Raw genomic sequence first — 17,338 nt, 5'->3', positions numbered from 1 at the left:
TCTCAAGCAGACGGATAACGCGAGAGCTGCCGCCCGAGAGAAAGCCAAGATGGATCAACTTGAGTTAGACGCGGTTACTCCATTGTATGAAGGATGCAGGCCCGAGGATACTCGCCTGAAAGTAACTCTCATGGCTCTGGAGATGAAGGTAAAACACAAAATGATCAACGCATGCTTCGACGAGAACATGTCATTCTGGCACGAACGTCTTCCCAAGGGGAACAAGTGCCCGACCACTTTGGTGGAGGCGAAGAAAATCGTGTGTCCTCTCGATTTACCGCACGTGAAATACCATGTGTGCATGAACAATTGCATCATTTATCGGGACGAGCACGCGGAGTCTACCATATGTCCGGTGTGCGGCGTCACTCGATACAAGAAGAGGAAGAAAGCTCCTCGAAAAGTGGTGTGGTACTTTCCGATCACTCCTCGTCTGCAGCGGTATTTCGCGGACCCTAAGGTAGCAAAGCTCCTACGTTGGCACGCGGATAGGGAGGAGAAGAAGCGAGAAGATGACGCAAATGATCCGGAGATAGATAAAAAAGACAAGATGCTGAGTCACCCTAAGGATGCGAGCCAGTGGCAAGCATTGAACTTCGAATACCCAGAATTTGGGAACGATCCAAGGAACATTGTGCTGGGCGCGAGCACCGATGGAGTCAATCCGTTTGGCAGCCAGAGAAGCACACATAGCACCTGGCCTGTGTTTGTGTGGATGTACAACCTTCCCCCCTGGTTGTCCATTCACATGAGTATGCTAATTGAAGGGCCGAAACAACCAGGGAACGACATCAATCTGTATCTGGGGCTGCTGAAAGAGGAGCTTGACACGCTGTGGAAAACGCTAGCCAATACGTGGGACGCCGCAGAGAAAGAATATTTCCCTATGAGAGCCGCACTGCTCACGACGGTGCACGACTATCTCGGTTACGGATATCTCGCGGGGCAGGTAGTCCACGGATTTTCTGGATGTGTAAGGTGCATGGATGACACAACGTATCGCCAGCTAGATAGAGATCCCGGGTCTTAGAAAACCGTGTTCATGGGACATCGAAGGTGGCTTCGCGATGATGACCCGTGGAGGAAACGCAAGGATCTGTTTGATGGTGAAACCGAACCCCGAAAACGCCCGTGTACGAGGAGCGGCGAGGAAATAGACAAGCTGTTGAAAAATTGGAAAGACTGCCCACTGCCGGGAAAGAAGCAAAAGGCGCCAGAGCCGGGAAAGAAGCGAAAGGCGGCAGAACCGCTGCTGAAGGTATGGAAAACGAGGTCTGTTTTCTGGGACATGCCGTACTGGAAGATCCACCGTGTGCCTCACAGCCTTGATGTCATGCATATCACGAAGAACGTGTGCGAGAGTCTGCTTGTTACCCTGCTCAACATGCCAGAGAGGACCAAAGATGGGCCGAAAGCAAGGGCAGACTTGAAATCGATGGGCATCAGGCAGGAGCTTCACGCTAATGATGATGATGATGATGATGATGATGATGAGGCGAAGCAGGACACAGAAAGTCGTCGCAAAGGCAAAAAGGCCAAGAAGACCGGAAATGACTACCCTCCCGCGTGCTTCACTCTAAGTCAGGAGGAGATCGAGCAGTTTTTCACCTGCCTCCTAGGAGTAAAACTTCCTTACGGTTACGCGGGGAAGATAAGCAGATACCTAGACCCAGCGAAGCAGAAGTTCAGTGGGATGAAGTCTCACGACTGTCACGTGCTGATGATGCAGATACTTCTAGTTGCAATTCGTGGGATCATGGACGCGCACGTCCGTGAAACGCTATTTGGCCTATGCAACTTTTTCGATGTCATCTCTTGGAAGTCGATTGGCGTGAGGCAACTCAGAAGGCTACAGGAAGAGATCGTGGTGATACTATGCGAGCTTGAGATGTACTTCCCGCCAGCATTCTTCGACGTTATGGTGCATCTGCTGGTCCATATCGTGGAGGATATCGTCCAACTCAGGCCGACGTTCCTGCACAGCATGATGCCGTTCGAAAGGATGAATGGTGTCATCAAAGGATACGTTCGGAACATGTCACGTCCAGAGGGAAGTATAGCCAGGGGCTTTCTGACCGAAGAGTGCATCTCCTACTGCACGAATTATCTAGGCATCGAGAACCCCGTTGGTCTGCCCGTCAACAGGCACCTCGGCAGGCTCGCTGGATGGAGTCACCGTGAGGGTCGCCGCGAAATGCATGTCGACTTCGAGGGTCGACTCGCCGACTTTGAAAGAGCAAACCTAGTCGCGCTACAACACATAGACGTGGTCGATCCTTGGGTGGTAGAGCACAAAACCTTTATTGAGAAGACGTACAATGACCGAGGCCAACAGAGGACGGACGGAGATATACTCAAAGAGCACAACTCATGTTTCACACGTTGGTTCAAGCAGAAGCTTCTGTCGTACCCTTTACATGAGGATTCTTCCGCGGAAGAACAACTCATATTCGCCTTGTCACAGGGCGCCGAGCACAACCTGATGACCTATGAGGCATACGATATCAACGGCTACACAGTCTACACCGAGGACAAGGACATGAAGAGCGATGGTTATCAGAACTCCGGGGTAACGATGGAATCCTACACCGGTAAGGACAAGGACAGATACTACGGAAGGATCGAGGAGATCTGGGAGCTGAGCTACGCTGGAGAGAAGGTGCCGATGTTCCATGTCAGATGGGCCAAGAGCGTCCTAAAAGAAGACCGATATTTCACCACCATGGTTATACCCGAAGCCAAATCCAAGACCGTGGGCGCAAACGTCACCGCGAAAAATGAGCCATGGGTACTGGCTTCCCAAGTGGACCAATGCTTCTTCATTACCGACCCGCCAAAGCCCAATCGTGTTATCGTGAGGAGAGGCAAAAGGAAGATCATCGGAATGGATGGAGTAGCCAATGAGCAAGACTTCGACAAGTACGGCGACCCGAGGATCGAACATGACGACGATGATGAATTAGCAGCATACACCACAAGAAGAAGCAGGACCACCCTACCTAAAGGACGTCCGTTCCACAGAAGAACTCCATTTGCGAAAAAGAAGGGCAAGAAGAATGTGAACAGATAGCTAGCTAAGATCGATTGTATTTAAATCGTAGCCTTCATTTCTCGATTGTATTTCATGGGCACTTTTTGAACTATCATGAATATTTTTAAATTTCATGGACACTCGATCTCGATCCCCCTCCATCTCTCGATCGCAATCCCACCTCGCCAGATCCGGCCCTCCTCGCCGCCGAGCACCCCCCGGTCCACCGGCCGCCGCCGCCGACCCCCCGCACCCTCGATTCCCCTACTCAACCGCCGCCGCTGACCCCCCGCACTCCTCCCCTACTCAACCGCCGCCGCCGACCCCCCGCACCCCGCGCACGCTCCCCTGCTCCACCGGCATTACTGTTTGATGATATTTTTAAAAAAATTATTACTGTCTTATAAAAAAAATATTACGGTTATGATTTAAACAAGTTTGAACATATTTGAACACAAATAAGTATCAAACAGCATTTTAAATGCATAAAAAAATTGTGGAGCCTGGGAATCAAACCCAGGACCTCCTGGTGTGAGAACTGGTTGCTGGCCAATCGAGCTAGTAGAGGGAACTTGGTGTGGATCAGGTCAGGTGGGAGATAACCTGTTGGCTCGAGCAGAAATAAAAAAAATACTAATGGCGCACCAGGGTGAGGTGCGCCATTAGTATGGATGTACTTATGGCGCACCGAGGGGTGGTGCGCCATTTGTATTGTGCCCCCATCCATATTTCCTCCCTGGCCCAAAGCTATCCCCTCTTTCTCCCTCGCCCTCGCCCTCGATCCCCTTCCCCTCTCCTCTCCGCTGCCCCGCCGCACGCCCTTCTCGCCACCCGCACGCACATGCACGCCCTTCTCGCAACCGCTCGACCCCCGCCGCCGCCCGTTCTGGCCAGGTGCTCGATCCCAGCCTCCGCGCCTGCTCGGCCCCGCCGCCGCGCCTGCTCGCCAGCCGCTCGGCCCCTTCACGCCCCCGACACCCTCTGCTTTCCTGGGGCTGACACGCTGCCGTGAGCATAGGCTGCAGCACGCCCCCGACCGACGCCGGTGTTCGAGCGGCACCTCCGCCGCAGGGGGTCCGGCCGTGGCAGCACACCCCCGGGCGCCGGCGAAGGGCGACACGGCGACATTTCGTCAGTTTCTCTCGCCAAAACAGGTAACCTCTCCGCAGCAGAGGAGGATTCATATTGTTGATGTCCAATATTCATTCTTCTTGATATGCAAATTCAGTGTATGTGCTGTCTAAAATTTCAGTGTTTTGTGGTCCAAAAATTTCAGTGTATGTGTTGTCCAAATTTCAGTGTTCTGTTGTCCAAATATTCAGTTTTGGTGTTATCCAAATTTCAGTGCATATGCAGTAACATGATAATACTGTCATTGAATTAGTCTACTCTACCTATAAGTAAAATTAGTCTACTCTACCTATGTCATGTTAAGCCTCAGTTAGCTCTGTGCTTTGATTCACCAGAACTTGGATAGAGCATGAGGGAGGAAGAATGCTCACTTTATCCTCTCTTTTTGTCAAGCAAGCATGTGGCTGGTTTGGCAAGGGCTCCAGCTTTGGTTGTCACATGAACCTAATTAGCTCCCTGATTAGCTCACTCCCATCATGATATCACTGACTATACATAGTCTTTAGCTGTTGGCCATCATGATCTGCTTTCTACTGTTGGCCATCAAGGAACCAACAGCCCATGCCAAGGGGGCAGCCATGATAGATAAATAGAAATAAACCATACTGTAGTAGCATCTCTGTAATCCTAACCACATTTTTTTTTCTACTAATAGCATTCCCAGAATGGAAGGGGGCGCCTGAAAATAAGCATTGAAGCAAAAGTAAGTTTTAAGTTATGTGAGTAGTACAAGTAAATAAGCAAGGTAGCTCGATGTATGTGCAGAGGAACCATCTTTTTACTGCCATGGCTCCTGCTCCCAGGCTCCAAGCAGCCCCAAGTTTTTGAACATTTTTTCTTCACTTCCAGTCAGTCAACTCATAGGATTCTGCAATGCAGCAAACAGAAATAAGCATCCAGGATGGATAGATACTACTAGATCCAGGCAACATTTTAACTCCTACTACCTCGAGTCCTGCTCCATCCCACCATTTGTTAAAAACACACCACTGTAGCACATGCTCCCTCCAATGCATCTTCAGTTCAAAACTTCAAAACTTTGCCAGAACAGCAATGCAGGCTCAGAATGAACACAAATTTGGAGCAGTTGTTCTATGGTTTTTTAGCACAAAAAGTCTGTTTATATAAGCAAAAACAATTGTTAGCTTTTAGATGTTGTGGTGGTTCACTTGGGGGTATGTGTAGCAGTTAGCAAAAACAGAGGACTAAAGTGCTCTGTTTTGGCAAACCAGTGCATGCATGCCTTTTTTCTTCTTCATTTTTTTTCACCGACGACGAATGCTGGCAACTCGACAGCAGCTAGCTAGCAGGTGTTCCTTTACAAGTATAGTAGAGCTTAGTATGGATTCTAATGTTCAACTCTGACTAAACAAGTTCTGCAAACGGTCTTTTACTACACTTGACTGAAGAAGTAGGTGTCTGCTATATCCTGCACTTGAGGTGAGTTGTGTTCTCAGGTTTACATTGCAATGGGCACTCTTCTTGTAAACACAAATTCAGATTTATATACTATATGCTGGCATGACTATTTTTATTAGGCAGGACAGTGCAGTAGTTGATGTATCTTGCGTTGATTATAAAGTTGCTTGGGTTTAATATTACCCGGCATGATGATGTATCAATGTAGCGTTAGCATATGATCCATGATGATGTATATTCCATGTTGTGATGGAGGCCTTTTTTGCCTTGTCCACCCGAGAGGCCCTTGAGTTTGCTGGAATGTCGATTAACTTCCGTTCCATCAAATTCGGGTACTCCATATGTCCTATTTTCAGCAAAGGTCATGCTGAAATTTTCGGTGAATTTTAGCATGACTTTGCTAAAAATAGGACATGTGGGGTACTTGTGACTAATGCATGGGCCGGGGTACTTGTGACTAATGATGAAAGCTTAGGCTTTTAGGGTGCCTCGGCGTCGAAAAACCCTCAATGATAAAAGCTTAGCTTTTAGGATGCCTTGGTGTCGACAAACCCTAAATGATGAGACCATGATCTTGTTCCTTGACAATAACCAACTTTTTGACCAAACTTTGTTCCTATTTAGAGAGAAACATGGCCAACAACGATGAGGCCAATGGTTCGGGCGGCAAGGCATTCTGGGAGCTGTCCCGAGAGATGGAGGAACAACCTCACTTGTATGAGGACGCCGCCTTCCCCACCGATCTTGAGACCACTGATGGTACCGCCGAGGATGACCCCACTGATGCCACCACTGATGGTGCCGCCGAGGATGCCACCACTGATGATGGCGGCGCACGCACAGATGGCAGCCAACAGAAGAGGCAACGGAAGGACCGGCGCCTGACCGTGCTCCGCACCCTCAAGGAGGAAGTTACTGAAGTGGACTCCGATGGGAATCCAACGACGCCCGAATGAATAGTCAAGGGGTACTCGCTTCATCTCGGGTGCATTCTCCGGAGCACCGTCTTGATCAACACCGAGAACCTGAGGCATCCTGACCGAGGGAATTTGCACAACCTCCTCTTCACGAAGCTGCACGAACGATACAAGTTCCCCGCTGCTTTTGAAAACACAAGCCTCAAAGGGAATAAAGTGAACAATGCTGCCCTCACGAAGATGAGCAAGGCCCTGTCTACTTGGAAAAGCAATGTGAAGAGAATGATCGAGAAAGGTGAGAGTTATGAGAAGATCAAGGAGAAAAATCCTTCGATCATCGAAGATGACTACAACGACTTCAAGATCAATTGCTCGAGCACCGCAAACTCCCAATCAAGTCAGTGGGGGAAAGAAATGCGGGAGCTGAACTTAGGGGAACACAAACTCGGTCCCGGCGGTTACAGAGTGGCGGAGCCTATATGGGACAAGGAGGACGCGGAGCGTGCCGAGCAAGGCCTATCGCCCCGCTTCGAGAAATACAGCGGTAACAAGCAGACCAGGAACTTTGTCAGGGCCCGGTACAAGGAGGACCCGATAACAAAGGAGCTTACCACGGATCCGAAGACCAGGGCGCTTGAGCTTGTTCTGGTAAGGAATACACCCCCGCGTAATTAGCTCCATATGGTTGCATTCTAATTAATAAAGCCAAATTTCTAAATGGTTCACATTCCTTCCGCAGGTGACTGAAAGCAGTAGCGCAGGGTCGACTACGAGCAACCCTTGGGACACCACTCTAAATAGGGCGTTGAATGTAATGAAGAACAAGGATAACTCAGTAAGCCGACGTCAGCTGCTCGTGTGGCCGGCAAAGGCTTGTCCATAAAATGGGGGTCATACTATCCCGCTGTTGTGCGGAAGGAGAAAAAGACCAGCTCGGAAAGCCAGGCACGCGAGGTTCAAGAACTCAAGGCACAGGTGGCGCGGATTCCGGAGATTGTCCAAGAGCAAGTGGGACAACGACTCGGAGCGACGATCACCGCCATTGTGCCTACCTTGATCCAGGGGTTGAGTGCATGGATTGCGGGCGGCCAACAGGAGCCGCCCCCGATTCCTAGCTTCACGGCCAGCAACTCGCAGAATGCGATGGTGGGGCCATTGGTGTCTCCGGCGGAGGCAGCATTGGTGTCTCCGACGCCGGCACGGGAGCTTAATGCACCCGGTTGTACGCCGGCCGGCATCTCTGCAGCAAGCGGCCCCTCCGTCAACTGCACGCCCGCCGTTGGCGGTGCCTCGACATTAGCCGAGCTCGACGCCATCATCACGGTAACTAATTAAGCCTCTCTCGGCCGAGGACTTCATCTCCTTGCCTTTGACTGGGCATCCCTGACGCCCTACATGTTTTCGCAGGGCGCCGCCGACGTTCCGTGCACTCTCCTGCACTTCATGAACAACGAGTTGGTCAATGTCGCCAAGGGCAAAATCGTTCAACCAGGCAACCCCTTGTTCCACGGTACCCAGATGCCACCCAACTTGTTTAGGGTTGAACTGGTTCGGGTGCTGCCAGGCTGCGACGAGTTGTTACCTCCGATTCGACCCGTCGGGGCCGACGATGATGACGTGATGACCCTTAGCGCCTGCCTGAGCTGGCCCCTGCTTTGGCCGAAGAGCCAGATTCGTTTGGGGGCGGGGGACACCACCCCAAAGACAACACCGCCAATCGTGCCGGCGCCAAGTCGACCCCATGGCAAGACCGCCGCAACGGTGCCGGACATCCCTATGCCACTGGATCCAAACATGCATATGGCACAGGATCAGAACGACTACGACGACGATACATTTGGCAACGTCGATCAATACTTTGCCGAACATGGGTACGATGGCGACTTCATGGGGGCTCCTTCTCAAGAACCCAACCCAACAAAAGACGTGCGCGATCTAGCTGGTACCGCGGAGAAGCCAAGTTGCAACAGGCGTCGTCTGCCGTTCAGCTCTCAGGAGACGCCTCCAGCTGCCGACTTCACCGAGCCTCGGATAGGCGAGGTGCAAAATATTATCAGCCCAAACACACTCAAGAAGGCGGTCTGTGAGCAGAACTCGGTCCCATTACAGGAGAAGAAGAAGGCACGCAAAAGAAAGACTAACAAGGGTGCGAGCCAGCCGGCACCGAGTATGATCCGTGCTCAGGACAGGCCACCTTCACTTGAGGATATCTCGAGGAGGGTGCACGTGGCGGGTAGGGCGATGCTACTGACAAATATGCTCAATGCTGCCAGTGTTCTTTCTTTGGAGAAGCGGCGTCTCAGAGAGAAGGATGTGGCATACCCGGTGTTCGCGGCCAAGGTGCCAGAGGGCAAGGGCTTTGTGGATAACTCCATCGGGCTTACAATCGTCCTGCGGTTTGATGACATCCACGCTATGATGAACCTTCATCCGGTGCACTACACCTTCGTTCGGCTATTTTCGCTGAGTATGGAGATGCGGATCATTCGCGAAAAGACCCCGGACATCGTGATAGTCGACCCCTTCTACATGCATGCCAAGATCTTGGGCAGTGCTGGGGACCGGCAAGTCGCGAGTTCTTTCCTCGAAGGCGTCATTCTGGCAAACCAAGATAAGGATAACTTCCTCGTGCCTTACTTTCCCGAGTAAGTCCCCCCCTCAACCAGCCCGTAACATATGAATTCTTAGATTTGGATCGTTTTTCTTTTAACATTCCGTGTTTTCTGGAGTGACACACATTGCACGCTCTTCCTCCTAAGCCCCAAATATTCCATGGCCACGTATTTCGACCCGGACCGTCAGTCGAACGTAGACTACACAAATGTCAAGAAGGTTCTTGATGATGTTCTCCCCGGCTACGCCAAATCTGGAGGCACCTTCACCAGGCTGTAAGTACGGCAAGCACGTGTTCTCCCACAATACGACGTTCTGCTGCGTCAAGCAGCCGCCTGGCGGTCAGAAGGGTGCCTACTACACCATCCATCACATGCGGGCGATCGTACGGGACCATCATCAACTTCTGCTACCGAGTAAACTCAAAGATTGGGCAAAGAGCGTGTCGGCAATCCAGGACGCGGACCTCCGACAAGAATTCTTTCGCATCCAGTCGGAGTTTGCGGAAATCATCCATCAAGATGTCCTTCGTACCTCGGGGCAGTTCTACCTCAGAAATCAACCGTCCAACAGTGACATCGACACAATGCTACAAATGCAGGCTGACAACGCCCGTTCTTTCATGACTCCCACGATAGACGGCGGCTTCATCCACGCTTCGGTCCCTTGAGTCGAGTCGAAAGCAGTGATGCTGTGTCTAGTTCTGAAACATCGATTGGCTCATGTCGTAATTAAACTTTAATGAACTTGTAGTATGTCACTTTGGTTTCGAGAGTCGTTCAACTTAGATGTAATCGATGCTATTAATGTCTTGCTTTTCTCTTCCGATCGTTCTGTTGCATACTTATATATTGCTTATGTATTGTCTGTGAATTGGTACTAACGTTTCGTTTGGCTAGTGCATAGCGATGCCGACGTATGTCGTGTACAAGGGTAAGGTTCCCGGAGTCTACGACGACTGGGAGGAGTGTCGGAGACAGGTTCACCGATTCAGCGGTAACAGTTACAAAGGGTACACCACTAGGGCCGAGGCCGAATCTAGATACGCCCGCTATCTAGCGGGAGAGGGGAGGGAGCGTTGGAGGAACCGGATGAAGACGAGTTTCATCATGATGATGCTCATCGTGATGACCGCAACTCTCTTCTATGTGATGGTAGTTTAGATGATCGATATCGACTTGTAATGTGAAGACAAACTCGCTACTCGCGGTCTCGAGACTTGTAATATAATGTTCTATCTTTGTTCGGTCTTTTCAATTCGGAGACTAATATGATGAATTGTATTCAGAGACTAATCTTCTATTGTATTCGATGAATCTGTTGTTGATGTGTGCTGTCTATATTTTGTCCAATTATACATTTTGTAACCTATGCCAAAAACAGAAAATAAAAAATAAAAAAACCTAATATTCATACTAATGGCGCATCACACCACAGTGCGCCATTAGTATGCCAAAGGATACTAATGGTGCATCACTAGACAGTGCGTCATTAGTATGCAGAAGTTACTAATGGCGCATCTTGCTGTTGTGCGCCATTAGTATGCCAAAGCACCTGGGTATACATGGCCCCCTGGGAGGCATACTAATGGCGCACTGTTGTATATACTAATGGCGCATCCAGTGGTGCGCCATTAGTATACCAGATACTAATGGCGCACCAGTGGTGCGCCATTAGTAAAATATACTAATGGCGTGGCACTAATGGCGCACCACTGATGCGCCATTAATGGCCAAATTAGGTGCGCCATTAGTAGGTCTTTTCCTAGTAGTGAATGTCTGATCATCACGTAAGATGGAGTAGTCTTCAGTGGTGAACATCTCTATGTTGATCATATCTACTATGTGATTCACGTTCGACCTTTCGGTCTCCAGTGTTCCGAGGCCATGTCTATACATGCTATGCTCGTCAAGTTTAACCCGAGTATTCTGCATGTGGAGAACTGTCTTGCACCCGTTGTATGTGAACGTAGAGCCTATCACATCCGATCATCATGTGGTGTCTCAGCATGAAGAACTGTGGTGCATACTCAGGGAGAACAGTTATACCTTAAAATTTAGTTAAAGGATCATCTTATAATGCTACCGCTGTACTAAGCAAAATAAGATGCATAAACATAAACATCACATGCAATCAAAATAAGTGACATGATATGGCCATCATCATCTTGTGCTTTTGATTTCCATCTCCAAAGCATCGTCATGATCTCCATTGTCACCGGATCGACACCTTGATCTCCATCGTTGCATCGTGGTTGTCTCGCCAACTATTGCTTCTACAACTATCACTAACGCTTAGTGATAAAGTAAAGCAATTACATGGCGTTTGCATTTCATACAATAAAGCGACAACCAAAAGGCTCCCACCAGTTGCCGATAAATTTTACAAAACATGATCATCTCATACAACAACGTATATCACATCATGTCTTGACCATATCACATCACAGCATGCGCTGCAAATACAAGTTAGACGTCCTCTACTTTGTTGTTGCAAGTTTTACGCGGCTGCTACGGGCTTCTAGCAAGAACCGTTCTTACCTACGGCACAAAACGACAATGGTGATTTATCAAGTTTGCCGTTTTAACCTTCAACAAGGACCGGCTGCAGTAAAATTCGATTCAACTAAAGTAGGAGAAATAGACACCTGCCAGCCACCTTTATGCAAAACTAGTTGCATGTATGTCGGTGGAACCGGTCTCATGAACGTGGTCATGTAAGGTTGGTCCGGGCCGCTTCATCCAGCAATACCGCCGAATCAAAATAAGACATTGGTGGTAAGCAGTATGACGATCACTGCCCACAACTCTTTATGTTCTACTCGTGCATATCATCTACGCATAGACCTGACTCGGATGCCACTGTTGGGGAACATAGCATGCAATCTCAAAAAAATTCCTACGCTGACGCAAGATCTATCTAGGAGATGCATGGCAACGAGAGGGGGAGAGCATCTTCATACCCTTGAAGATCACTAAGCGGAAGCGTTTGTCAATGCGGTTGATGTAGTCGTACACCTTCATGATCCATCCCGATCAAGTATCGAACGTATGGCATCTCCGCGTTCAGCACACGTTCAGCTCGATCACATCCTCGCCTTCTTGATCTAGCAAGACGGGCGAAGTAGTAGATGAGTTCAGGCAGCACGACGGCATGGGGACGGTGTTGGTGAAGAACAATCTCCGCAGGGCTTCGCCTAAGCACCAAGGAAACTATGACGGAGGATAAACTAGAGGGAACGGGGTTGCCGGCACATGGCTTGGTGAATCTTGATGTGTCCTTGGTGCTAGCCCTGCCCCTCTATTTATATGTTGAGCCCTGGGATCGAAACTTGGAGCAAAAGCCTCCTCAAAGTCGGTTTTGCCCAAAAGGCAAGAGTCCCACTCGGACTCCAGGACCAAACGCCACAATCCTTGGCGTCTGGCCCAAACGCCATGGGACTCGGCATCTGGCCTAGGGCCAGACGCCAATGTCTCTGGCGTTTGGCCTCTGACCTCCGCAAAACTTTCTTTTGCACCGACCTATAGCCCCGTAGGCCTGACCCCTTGGCCTAACCATATCATCCAATATATGAATCTTTACCTCCGGACTATTCCGGATGTCATGTTCGTGAACTCATCTGGGACTCCGAACAACATTCAGTCACCAACATACATAACTTATATAATACTATATTGTCAACGAACGTTAAGCGTGCGGACCTTACGGGTTTGAGAACTATGTGGACATGACCAAGACACCTCTCCGATCAATAACCAATAGCAGGACCTGGATGCCCATATTGGCTCCTACATATTTTACGAAGATCTTTATCGTTCGAACCTTATGACAACATACGTAATTCCATTTGTCTATCGGTATGTTACTTGCCCAAGATTCGATCGTCGGTACTTCATACCTAGTTCAATCTCGTTACCGACAAGTCTCTTTACTCGTTTCGTAATACATCATCCTGCAACTAACTCATTAGTCATTTTGCTTGCAAGACTTCTTATGATGTGTATTACCGAGAGGGCCCAGAGATACCTCCCCGATACTCGGAGTGACAAATCCTAATCTTGATCTATGCCAACCCAACAAACACCTTCAGAGATACCTGTAGAGCATCTTTATAATCACCCAGTTACGTTGTGACGTCTGATAACACACTAGGCATTCCTCCGGTATCCGGGAGTTGCATAATCTCACAGTCAGAGGAATATGTATTTGACATGAAGAAAGCAATAGCACTAAAACTGAATGATCCTTATGCTAAGTTAACGGATGGGTCTTGTCCATCACATCATTCTCCTAATGATGTGATCCCGTTCATCAAATGACAACACATGTCTATGGTTAGGAAACTTAACCATATTTGATCAACGAGCTAGTCTAGGGATAGTATTTTATCTATGTATCCAAACATGTATCAAATTTCCGGTTAATACAATTCTAGCATGAATAAAAAATATTTATCATGAAATAAGGAAATATAACAACTCATTATTGCCTCTAGGGCAAATTTCCTTCACGGAGATGCTTCTCACAACCGGCATCTGGATCCACTCCATTCAGCCGTTCCCGAGCTTCTCGACAATTCCCGGTGATGGAGATGGTGACTATAGCTTCGCAGAGCGACGTGTGGCGGCGTCCAATGTGTGTGTGCGCGGAAATACTATTTAAGAGGGTCGTTTGTGGGATGTTATTTAAAAGGGTCTATTTTTCTAAAGAATTTGTTATTCTTTTCATTCTATACAAGATTTTGCACCTTCATAGAGTTTATGTTTCATTTTTGTTAATTGTGAATGGTATTGCTTGAATTTTCTTTGAACTAATTGAATTCCATGGAAGAAAGGCCATCATGATTGTCTTGCATTATTTATGAGATCACATCAAATAAATAGGTCCATCGATCCAATGTGATGTTTCTTATAATTAAAACAAAATACATCTAACTCTTGCATCATATGATTTGCTTCTCTTTGGAAGTGATTTAAGTTGGCCTTCCCATTTGATGTCAAAACTTAAGCATGCTAGGAAATCACGGTGGTCAATGAAACAAATCCAGTGATCGGGGGATGCAGCGGAGGAGCAAACTGCGATCAAGCGAGCGCTCATCTATAATGCCCCGGTCCAAACTCCATCTACGTGGGTGCTAGCAACCTGTTTGGGTGCTTAAGGCCGAGCTCCCAACATTTGTGGCTGAATCTCTGGGAAGCTCGCTCCAGGCCTCAAACCAAAAAGACCCCTAACCCGAGCACTGGTTACCGCCGGCATACTTTTGATTATTTACTTTTATTTTCTTTTCCTCTTTTTTGTTTTCATTTATTATTTTTCCTTTTTTGTGTTATTTCTCTACCTTTTCGAGTTTTTTACTCTTTTTATTTTTGAAAAATAAATTTCTCACTTCCAAAAATATTTGGATATTTCAAAAATAAAATAAATTTCAAAAAGTAAATCATGTTTTCAGAAAATTTCATAAAAAACTATGGTATTTCAAGAAAAAGGTATGATTTCGGGAAAAAAATTGAATGTAAAAGAACTCTCGTTTATAAATTCAGAAAATGTTCTTATTTTCCAAAATTATTTGGGATTTGTTATAAATGTTTTTTTCAGAGCTTCATGAAATGTTCTCGTTTGAAGTTTTTCTCACAAAGTCAAAAAACTTGTAGGAATTTATGAAAATTTTAGCGTTCTTCAATAAATAAATTGAAATAGAAAAATGTAAAAAACTAGCTCGCTATAGTGACCCGTCGCTACAGTGGACGGCATGGTAGAGTAACTAAACTCACACTACAGGCAAGTTGTTGACTTGGTGTGCCATGTGTCATCACCGGGGCTGCACCTGTATCAAACTAAAGGTGGGGAACAAGTTTGGGGAGCAAATTGTTGCGCTTTGCGAGATGATGTACTGAAGTGACCATTGGGGACAAGTTGATGTATGAATGATGCATTTAACTCCAGAAAATTCACTTCAGTCTCACGCACTGCTAATGGGCTGGCCCAGTCGAGCCTGCAGGTGTCTGTCACGTAGCTACTTGCCGCAATAAGCGGTATATAGGAGGTCCCTGAGTCCACAACTGCATTTTCGATCAAGGGAGTAACTTGTGCCCATACGCTCTGGATGCGGCTGATCACCGATATTTTCCTCTCTACTGCTTTGCCATACGCTGTTCCTCAAGATCACAGACGGGCGCCGCTGCAGAGTTGCCAGGCCAGATGGACTTTGTGATGCCATGTTATAGATCACATGCAGAGATAGTTCTTTGGATCTACAAGGGTATGTAGCCTATCCCTCTCGTTGCTAGCATATCAATAGAATAGGTCTTGGGTGTTTCATAGGAAATTGTTTTGTTTTCCATGCAATGTTCCCCATCAGAGGTGTGAAATGATGACGGAGGAGAAGCGGCGTGGAGCCCGAGTGTACTGTTGGAGGTGACGGACTCATCGAGTTTCGGCAAGGGTGTGGCGTGGCGGCCGGGGTGGTGGAGTAGCGGCGAAGGCAAGACAGAAAAACTGAAGGAGAAAAGATGGCAAGATAGAGGCGCGAGGTCGGGGTGGTGACGGACTCATCGAGTTTCGGCAAGGGTGTGGCGTGGCGGACGGGGTGGTGGAGCAGCGGTGAAGGCAAGACAGAAAAACTGAAGGAGAAAAGATGGCAAGATAGAGGCGCGAGGTCGGGGTGGTTGAGTGGGTCGGGGGTGTTGGAGTCCTACGTGGCTGCTGTCCAGACTCCCACAAAGCACCCTCCCTCCCTACTTTGTCTCGGGTTTGCCGGAAAAGGTATGTCCGGACCGCTCAGCAGACCGATACAGGCCCACATGGGATGGCTAAACACGTCCAGCTCGTGCAGTCCGGACAGTTGCAGCCAGTTTGAGAGCCCGCTTTGGAGATGCTCTAACACCGCTTAATCGAAACGTATATATAGGTAGAGATTGTTCTTGAAGACCTCAAATAGATGAACACCCTTTAAATGGATTGTGTTCTCTTAAAAAGTGATAATCCATTTACATATGGTTTATTCTTCCGTGAAGTATTGAGTTTGCCAACAAATAAATTATTCCCAAATTATCAGACCACAAAACTATCATTTCAGGTTGAGATATGATTATAGGATTATTGCCATGGTAGTCATTTTCACAGTATGCTTAGACCAAATAGTTTGGAAGACATATTTTTGCACCAATAAGCTCAAAAAATGTTGACCATGTATTTAAAAATGTAAAAAAGATGTGAAAAACAATTCACCCTGACGTACAATACAAATGTACAGCATTCAATTAGTAGTGCTCTTCTAGTAGTGGTCTTCTTCACACTTGCTCATGCCCGTCCACCATCTAAACCTCGCGGCCCGCTTGGCCTGCATATAGGGATCCCACCCCCGCCACTCATCCTCCCTGATGCCGTCATCCATTGCAACAAGGTGCTTGGCCAAGACGTCCTTGCCCTCCATGCACTTGCGCAGCGCCGCCGTCGCCTTGGCGCACGAGGCCACCTCTCCCTCTCCGGGCTTCCCGTCGGCCATGTCTCTCAGCCGTTCCCGTTCGCGGCGGCACTGCTCCCTCGCTGTCCGGAACTCCTCGTGGCAACCACCGACTCGCATGTCGTGGACGAGGCGCACAATTTCAGGGACTTTGGCGAACGTGTTTCTGACCCTCTTCCACAAACCCCCGGCCATGGCGATAACGTTTAGGGTTATGGTTTCGCTGGTTGGCGGTGGAGGCTTTGATAACTTGATTCCATCGGTGTTGGGCAGAGACTAATATATGTGGTGGATAGCATGGCTTGCCGTGTCCGGATTAGTCAGATCTTTGTGGATCGATCGGCTTCAGTTTCCGTCTCGAGCTCTTCTTCCCGTACTTGTCCGATTGCTTCTCCTAATTAGTGCCTGCAAACTACTAGCATGCATCACCGATGAGTCGAGCTGGATTAAAATAAAATTCCTATGTACTACCGTGGATCTACGTACGCGGCTGCATGCAAGCATAATCGTTCGGATAACTTTGCACAAGTGGTTTGATCATGACCCCTGATGCTAGTGGCCATAGTTCCTCCGCTTGGAGCTTGGCTGCTCCTGCACTCGCACTTCAACCAATGGAGGCACCACCTCCTTATCCTTCTCCAATGGTGGCACCACCTCCTTGCCCTTGTCCATCTGCATGCAGTTCAATGGTCAGCATTCATTCATATCAGCCTAAGGTTCCTATATTAACCCACCCCACTAACTCTGCACCGCAATCAAACCCCC

This window comes from Triticum aestivum, chromosome 7B (genome assembly GCF_018294505.1).
Source record: "Triticum aestivum cultivar Chinese Spring chromosome 7B, IWGSC CS RefSeq v2.1, whole genome shotgun sequence".
Lineage (NCBI taxonomy): Eukaryota > Viridiplantae > Streptophyta > Magnoliopsida > Poales > Poaceae > Triticum > Triticum aestivum.
This window is presented reverse-complemented; position numbering follows the sequence as displayed.